Genomic DNA, 9,896 nt, shown 5'->3' with positions numbered 1-9,896 from the left:
AAATACATATATCTGCATTAATTACATGGTTATAGGCTTTTTTTTTAGTAATTACAGACCACTCAGGTTTTATTTATATTGCTGCTCTGTTGCCAACCAAGAGGATATCCCACAGCAAAAATTTATTTCCCTCCAGGCTCTGGCCAGAAAAGAAAAGCAGTATCTCTGTTGCTTCTTTCCCTTAGCTGGATGTTTGCCACAACTTTCCACACCAAATCAATGTTCTTTTAAAAAGAAGCATTGATTTGCTAATTTCAGTACTATTGTTTTATCTTCCCTCAAACAAGGGCTTTTGAACATTTTTTTTTCTTTCCTTCTAGGTCTTTCTTTACTGTTTTTCCCCCTTTTTCTATGGTTGATTTACTCCCTGTTCATCTAATTCATACCTCTCCTACCTTAGAATGAAATCCTTGATTAAGATGATTTCACACATATCTTTAACCTATAGATCCATATAATATGTCACATAAGGATGACATGTCAGAGTTTTAAGTTATAACTTGTTTGTGCATGCAAATGTATGTGAATTTGTTTAGTATGACAACAGGTTCCTACTGCTCTCCATTTTTCAACCATGGCCATTACTGTGATTGAGAAGAAAGGGGCAGCTAGGTAATGCAGTGAGTAGAGCACCGGCTCTGGAGTCAAGAGGACCTGAGTTCAAATCTGGCCTCAGACCCTTGACACACTTACTAGTTGTGTGACATTGGGCAAGACACAACCCCAATTGCCCTGCCTTCCCCCTTCCAAAAAAAAAAGAAAAGAGAAAACTTAGAACTTCTCCATAAAAGCTCAGTTTTTGGATTCTCTCATGTGAGAGGTCTGATACATTTTTTTTTCATCTTTTTCCATGTAGCTAGATAAATCTGAGTACCTTAAGGCAGATAATTTTTAGAGAAAAAATCAAGAACAATTTTGCAAATATGTGACTTGCTGTTTGCATTGTGAGAAATAGATACAGACATGAAAAAAATCCACACAGCTACATCTGAAAACATATCTTATTCCCCACACTCTCATATTTTAATACTTCTCTACCTATATGCAGAAGACATACTTCATTATCAGTCCCCCATTACTAGAACATTCTTCCTCTTTTCTACATCCTTGCTTCCCTAGCTTCCTTCAATTCTCAGCTAAAATTCCACCTTCCATGAGAGGTCCTTCTAATATAATTTGCTTCCCTCTTTTAACAATTTACAATTTAAACTCTTTATAGTTTATTTATAGATCATGTTTTATATATTGCCACCCAAAAACTGTGAGCACCTACACAGCAAGGAATTTCTTTTACCTTTCTTTGTATCCCCAAACTGATTGTTTTGGATGATTACCAAAATAAAATATAATTGATCATTTGATTTAGTAAAGTGAAATATAGTATTAAAAGCCCTTCTACAATGAAATATCTCCCATGCATATCATATGTGCATTCAAGATTATTTTCTTAACACAACAGCATAAATAACTTGGTTTGATCAGATATCATATAAAACAAAGAACTCTGCTAACCAAAAGAGTTTGCTACTCTCAATAAGAATGCCTAGAATAGAATATACATGGTAGGGGGAAGTTACTTGAGCAGATTGGATCTTTTTCATGTGCACTTATAGATGATATGATCATCATAGTAGTACACCCTGGAAAATAACGTTGCACAACTTTCTAAGTAAATTGTATAATCCTTCAAAGAGTTTGTCCTAACAATCTATATACGGAGGAGAAAAAACAGTATATAAAGACTGCCAATTGTCTACACAGAGGTGTGCACAATATGAAGTTGGATGTATAACACAAAGAACTGGTATCACACTATATATATATCACAGACAGACACTGAAAGAGGATAATGACTAGGATCTAGAATTGAACAAACAGGAAAAGAGCAGACTGGATGGATTATTATTGGAAATTATCCAGTGCTCTTCATGACCCAAAATTTCTCCCTGAAATAAATTGATCTTTTTAAAGAATAGCATCCTTCCAGTGATGCTTTATGGCTAGAAGTCACATTATATCATTATTTCAGAGCTTACTTCTTATGAGAAAGGTAAAGAAAGTATGCACAGTTGATTCTCGATCATTCTTTCCAATAGATAAGGAACATATTTTATTCATCTACTAAGTCAACTGTGGAATATCATAGCACAAAGAGTATTGGACATATAGTCAATAAATTGGAATTCTGCTGCTGACACGTGCTTTTTGTGAGCCAGTCATACCCTCTATGAACCTCAGTTCACTCATCTAAATGTCAACAACCTCTATGTTCCTAAAAGGGGTAACACTCCACAAAGGGAAAAAAATAAGGAGTGAATGAAGAATGAAAAAGTGAATGAAGATTTTGATGTATACACTATAGAGCATTTCTATCTGGGAAAAACAATACAGACGGATAGTAAGTAGGACCTAGAGTTGAACAGGAAGAGAATAGGTAACATAATTTGTTTGGAAATAGCAAAATTCTTTTTCTTTTATTCATTTCCTATGGAAGTCAGTACCTATATTTCCAATATTAACATTCACCTATATTGCTATATGGGCAGTATAACATGGAACATTCAGGCCTCTGAAGAATTAAAATGATTATCACTCATCAGACTGCAGAGTAACAAATAGTAACAAATATATATATGCATTGACATACATATATGTGTATATGTGTGTATACACACACACATACATATACCCACATATCTCCACACATGCAAATGTGTGTATGTGTGTGTGTAGAAGGCAGAAGTAAAATATTTATTCAGTGGATCAAGTCCCAAAGCCAATAATTCCAATTCAACATAGCAACAATTGTATCCCAACACTAGTAAATCCACTTCAATGTAACAGCAAGGAAATTAAAACACAGTATGGCAGCAAGGAGCTAATACATCCTGTAACCTTCCCCTCTGCTAGGGCCTTCTCATAAACACTCACTCACAAATCCTAACTATATGCTTGCCTGTGTCCTCTCCTCCCACAGTTCTGAAAGCCCTTGCATTTTGCTCTCTCTGTCTCTCCCTCACAGTGTCTCCTCCAGTTCTCTGTCTCTCTCACAGTCCTCTCTTTTTCTCTCAGTTCTCACTTCTTCCAAGCTTTCTGTACTCTCAGCTCTCTCCTCTTCATCTTCTTCTCCTCCTCATAGCACTTTGTTCTGAGCTTAATGGCTTTCCTCCGGGTATATATACCCTGTTTAGAGCCCTGGGGCTTAGTACCTACTTAGAAAATGGGTGTGGGACTGTGGCTTAGCACCTAATCATCAAAAGGGTGTGGCCATATTTACAAATGGGCCTTCCTTAATCAAGCTTCCCTTAACTAGATCTACCTGAGGCCTATTAAATGGGTGGGGAAGATCTTTAAGATCAAGGCACAGTTTGTGAGGCAATTCATTGAACATTTCAATACCAGGAGGATCAGATAACTCATTTTCCCATATCTCAAGTGCTTCACAGAGGTACTCAAAAGGCAACTTTATAAGCTAGGTCCAAAAGTATGAAGTATGTAACACTTTAGTACTATAAATTACCAAGCATGGCCAATATACTTCAATGGCACTCTGTTCTCTTGTGACATTTTCTACACACCAAAGAAACTGCAGGTCAAAATCACCAAAGTTATGTTGTTGTTTTTGTTGTTTTAGTCTTGGCCTGTGATTTAATTGGCATGTAGGGCCCCTGTGTGTAAATGTTGTCCATCATTTTCAGTCTGAAACTCACTGGTAACTTAGAGTCTTAACAAATTGCCTTCAATACTAGATGTTAAGTGACTTAGGAGTAGAAAAAAGCTAGAAGGCACCATGAAGATTTCTTTTAGCTAAAGCTTTGGGACAAGTGACCAATCAGAGACAATAACAAAAGTAGGAAGATCAGGTGACTCATTTCCCCATATCTTAGGTTCTTGTGTGAGGCACTCAAATAGGGATTTTATAAGCAAGGACTCCAAAATTCCAGGAGTATAAATGATTCTCTGCCTCTAATTGCCAAAAGAAATTGAGGTCTAACATCAAGCCTGTCTGACTACAAGGTCTATTTGAACCCAATGGTTACAGAATTTCTGAGACTAGAAAAAGTGAAAGGGAGTAAAAGGGTTATGTCTAAGAGAATTCTAGCCACTGAATTCAAAAGCATACAAGCTTCCTGCTTTTAAACTGCAGAAAAAGAGGACCTAAGTGTTGCCTTGAAATTTAAAAAAAAATAGCTGTGAATTCTTGTTTTATGAAAGGACTATATATACCTATGTATGTATATACATAATAAAAATTACTAAATTAAGACTAATGATAAACAAGTTATGGTGAGACCAACATTAGTGTAAAAAGGGAAAACATCTGGAAGTATAAACCAATGGAGAGCATCATCATTATCACCATCATAACAACAATAATAATAATAACAATAATAACAATGCCACAAAGCACTGAGAAAAAATAATCCAACCCTTGAACACATCATAGTACAAAGGATGTTATCATCTCATTGTGCTCTGGTCAGACTAAATTTTTGTCATTGAATATATGGAGACCATCCTGAGGAGAAGAAAAATACAGTAAAAGCACTGTATACCATGAGATAGGAGGAATGATTGAGGGCAAAGAAGATATTTAATTAGTTGAAAAGGAACCATGGGAAACATAGAAGCTAGATTTAGAAAAGAAATAGTCCACAGAAGTCTTGAAGTTCACTCTATTTTGCATCTGTATGCTGAGGTATAAAAGCACATAGTTGGTAAATTGCAGAGCCAAGATGTTAATCCTGGTCCTTCGATGAAAATTCTAGTACTGTTTCTAGTGAACCACACTGCTTTCCACTTTCTTCAGGTTGATTGAAGAATGCCATCTGGAATAGATTTTTTTTTTTCTGTTTGGTCACAGAAGGATGAATAATCACAATAAGTAGAAGTTAAAAAGATTCAGATTTAGGTTTGATAGAAGTGAAAACTTCCTAATGTGGTGGAATGGGACTTAAGTAATGGGAAGGATAGTCATTACCCATAGTAATGGATATGTCAATATAATACAAATGCAATATTCCCTAAACTAATTAATTGGTGTCATACTAATTAAATGCAGTTGCTTACTTAATGGGACTAGGAAAAATTACAAAAAAAAAGAAATATTAAAAAGGTCAAGATATCAATGGAAGTTAAAGATAAAACAATAATAATAACAACAAGTTCAAAGGAACAGGACTCTAGTATCAGATCTCAAAATAAATTCTTAATAATTTTCATGTTTTTTTATTCTAAATTTGGAAAATACATTTTTCCTACAAAGAATAGTAGCATCCTTCTAGTTTTAACTTAGCCAATCTGTATGCAAAATTATGCAGACTTATATAATCAGAGTTGGCCTTTTTATCTCCTGTGATCTTCTTTAGCCTTTCTTTTGTTAATAAATTAATAACTGAAAAATATCTTATTCTTCAAATTCCTTTATCATGTAAACTTTTATATCTGGTAACATATGCAATTGTAGATAATTGAGGTGCACTGTTTGGGGTACAGGTCTAAATCAAATTTCTTCAAGACTGCTTTTAAGACAATCCAGAATTTTTCTCTGAACTATTAATAATAAGAGAAACACAAATCAAGACAAATCTGAGATTTTGCCTCTTACTCAGCAAATTAGCAAAGATAGTAAAATATAGAAATAGTAAATACTTGAGGCATTGTGGGAAAGTAGGAATGATAATAACATTGTAGTTTGAATTTGTATCCATATATAAAAAGCCATTTGGAAATATATTAGATATGTGAATAAATTCATATATATTTTGACCCAGAAATTACATTGTTAGGCATGGAATTCAATAACAAAAAACAGCATTCCACATGCACAAAAATTTTACAGAGGTACTTTTTATGGTATACAGTGGTATAAAAACAAAAACCTTGAAACAAAAAAGATGTCCATTAACTGGGAACTGGCTTAAAAATCTATTGCATATGACTATGTTGAAACATAGCTGTTAAAAGAAAAGAATGATTTTAATGAAAACAAACAAGGAAACAGTAAAGAGATCTGATGAAAAGTAAAGTAAGACAAACCAAAATCAAAACATATAGGAATATAATAACACAAATGGAAAGACCAATCATCATAGGACATTAGAAACTATACATTATGAATTTTCATTCACCAATTTTGGCTTTGAAATTGAGATATGCTAACACCTCTCCTAAACATTTGCAAAAATGTAGGTCCACAGGTGTGAAAAATTGCATTTAATTTTAGGGTTTTTCAATGTTTGACTATTTGTGTTCATTTTTTTCTGACTTTAACTATTTTAATTATTAAGAATGTGTCAAAGGGGTGAGAAGGAGAGGGGAAAACAGGCACATACGTAAGATATAAAGCCAAATATATCAATAAAAGTTTTTTAAAATAGCTCTGAAAAATCAGATATACACATATAGGATTCTGACTTGTGAAGATTGGTAATAATGAAGATTGGTTTAGGAATATCTCTAAAAAAATTAAGTGGCAAATTCTCTTCTTCACTTCTATCCCTGCATTATTGAGAAGTCAAGCAATCTGACATAGATTATACTTGTGTTGTCATGCAAACATTATTTTTATATTAGTCATGTTGTATTAGAAAACACAGATTTAAAAAAGAAGAAAAAGAAAACCAAGAATCACCTACACAGCAAAACTGAGTATCATGCTCTAAGGCAAAATATGGATTTTCAATAAAATAGAGGACTTTCAAGCTTTCTCAGTGAAAAGACCAGAGGTGAATAGAAAATTTGACTTTCAAACACAAGAATCAAGAGAAGCATGAAAATGTAAACAAGAAAGAGAAATCATAAGGGACTTAGTAAAGTTGAACTGTTTTGTTTACATTCCTACATGGAAAGATGATGTGTATGATTCATGAAAATTATTAGGGTAGCTGAAGGGAACATGCATATGTATGTGTATACACACACAGACACACACACACACACACATATACAGAGGGCACAGGTTGAGTTGAATGTGAAGGGATAATACATAAAAAAAAATAAAATAAAATCAAGGGATGAGAGAGGAATATATTGAGAGAGGGAGAAAGGGAGAGATAGAATGGGGTAAATTATCTCATATGAAAGTGGCAAGAAAAAGCAGTTTGTTGGAAGGGAAGAAGGGGGAGGTGAAGGGGAATGAGTAAATCTTGCTTTCATCAGATTTGACTTGAGGAGGCGATAACATACACACTCAATTGGGCATCTTACCCCACAGGAAAGAAGGAGGAAGGAGATAAAAAAGGGGAGAAGATAGAAGGAAGAGCAGATGGGTGAGGAGGTAATCAAAAGCAAACATTTTCAAAAAGGGAGAGGGTCAAGGGAGAAAATTGAATAAAGGGATACAGGATAGGAGGAAAAAATATAGTTAGTCTTTCACAACATGAGTATTGTGGAAGGGTTTTGCTTAATGATACACATGTGGCCTATGTTGAATTATTTGCCTTCTTAGGGAGGGTGGGTGGGGAGGGAAGAGGGGAGAGAATTTGGAACTCAAAGTTTTAAAAGTAGATGTTCAAAAAAAGTTGTTTTTACATGCAACTGGGATATCAGATATATAGTCCATGGGGCATAGAAATCTATCTTGCCCTACAAGAAAGTAAGGGAAAAGGGGATGGGGGGGAGAGTGGGGTGACAGAAAGGAGGGCTGACTGGGTAATGGGGCAATCAGAATATATGCCATCTTGGAGTGCAGGGGAGGGTAGAAATGGGGAGAAAATTTGTAATTCAAAATGTTTTGGAAATCAATGTTGAAAATTAAAAATATTAAATAAAAAAGAGAAAAAAAACAAGAAAAGTAAAAAGTAAAATTTAAAAATGTATGCTTCAATTTATATTCAGATTCCATCAGTCCTTTCTCTGTGATGGATAGCATTTTTTATCACAAGTCTCTCAGAGTTGTCTTGGACCATTGCATTGCTGAGAATAGCTAAGTCATTCACAGTTGATCATCTTACATTATTGCCATTACTGTGTACAATGTTCTCCTGGTTCTACTCATTTCACTTTGCATCAGTTTTTCCAGGATTTTTTTTTCTTTTTCTGGGAGTGTCCTGTTCATCATTTTTTACAGCACAATAATCTTTCATCACAATCATATACCACAACTTGTTCAACCATTCCCCAATTGAGTGGTATCCACTCAATTTCCAATTCTTTCCCACCAAAATCAGGAAGGGAAGAGAATATTGCTAATGCAAGGGTAGGAGCCAAGGAAAGAAAAATGTCTAGAGCTTTGAGATCATCGTCAGGATAAAAAAGAGGGTTAGGAGTTGTAATGTATTAAGGATAGATGGAATCATAGATTATAATTTGATAATTTAATTTTATGATTCATGAAAAAAGAAATGAAACATATGTGGGTGAAGATAGGCCTAAGGGTACAAGCCTGTGTATAGATGAAGTGCAGTGGAAGAGTAGGCCAAAGGAAATAAACAAGTTGAGGAGCTGGGAATTAAAGGATCTTGAGCAAGTATCAATATGTATATTAAAGTCCACTGATATGAGGCTAGGAGATAAAGAAAGATTGTGGGTCTACAAGTGGCAATGTAGAAAAAGGAATATTCAAAGTACCCTACCTGACCAGTGAGTGAGGGGAATGAATAAAAATGTAATAATTAGCAGAAAGGGTGGTCAGGGAGACTGTGTCATTAAAAGGCTGGCATTTCTCAGTGAGAGCCTGAAGAAGAAAAAGTTGAATGAGAAAAATAAAATAAAAACTTTTTTTTTAATTTAAAAATAAAGAGCAAGTAATGTAATGGTTCTTTATCTTAAAATTAAGAGAAATCACCTAATTTTGGCCTAACAATTGACACCAAGAAAACACAGGTGTTCCATCAGCCACCACAACAGCATCCATACATGGAACCATCAGTTACAGCAAATGGAGAAGTTTGAATGCTGTGGATAAGTTCACTTTTCTTGGTAGTGTACTTTCCAGGGATGTACACATTTTTGATGAGGTTAAACTACGGATTGCCAGAGCCAGCTCAGTGTTTGGGAGTCTCTAAAGGAAAGTGTGAGAAAAGAGATGTTAGACCGAATACCAAATCAAAGGTCTACAGAGTCATTGTGCTGACCTCATTGTTGTATGCCTGTGAAACCTAGACAGTATACCAGTGCCATGCCAGGAAATTGAATCTCTTTCATTTGAATTTTCTTAGGAAGATTCTGAAGATCACCTGGCAGGATCAGTTACCAGACACTGAAGTCCTTTCTGGAACTAAACTGCCAAGCATTCAAACTCTGCTTCAAAGTGTGCAACTCCAATGGGCTGGTCACATTGTTCAAATGCAAAACATATATTTGCAAAAAAGATTATTTTATGGAGAACTTACATAGGGCAAGTGTCCACATGGTGATCAGAAGAAGCATCCAAGGGGACTTTTAGGATTTCTCTGAAAAACTTTGGAATTGATTGTGCAACATGGGAGACACTGGCACAGGACCATTCATCACAGCATGCCCTCATAAGTAAAGTAGAATTGGAGCAGTTCAAAAGAAACACAAGATGCACAAATCTAGGGAATGCATCCCAAATATTCAATGGACTATTTATGTCAGACCTGTGGTAGAACATTCTCAGCTTATTGTTTTGATCATCCACAGTCAGACACACTGTAACTTGACTTCCATAGTGATGTCATTTTTTGTTCTCTTTGAGAATGAAGGACAACAACCAACCAGGAGAAATAACCTAACAATTATAGTTTCCAAGGGTGGAACATGTTGTCACATAACATAATTATTTATCTCCCAAAGGCAGAGTCAAGATGGTAAAGTAAAGGCAGGGGCTTGCCTGGACTCTCAAATTCCCTACAAAACAAAATTACACAAAACAAATTCTGGAGCAGCAGAACTCACAAAAGGACAGAATGAAACAATTTTCCAACCCAAGA

This window comes from Trichosurus vulpecula, chromosome 4 (genome assembly GCF_011100635.1).
Source record: "Trichosurus vulpecula isolate mTriVul1 chromosome 4, mTriVul1.pri, whole genome shotgun sequence".
NCBI lineage: Eukaryota > Metazoa > Chordata > Mammalia > Diprotodontia > Phalangeridae > Trichosurus > Trichosurus vulpecula.
Note: the sequence above shows the minus strand (reverse complement) of the source record.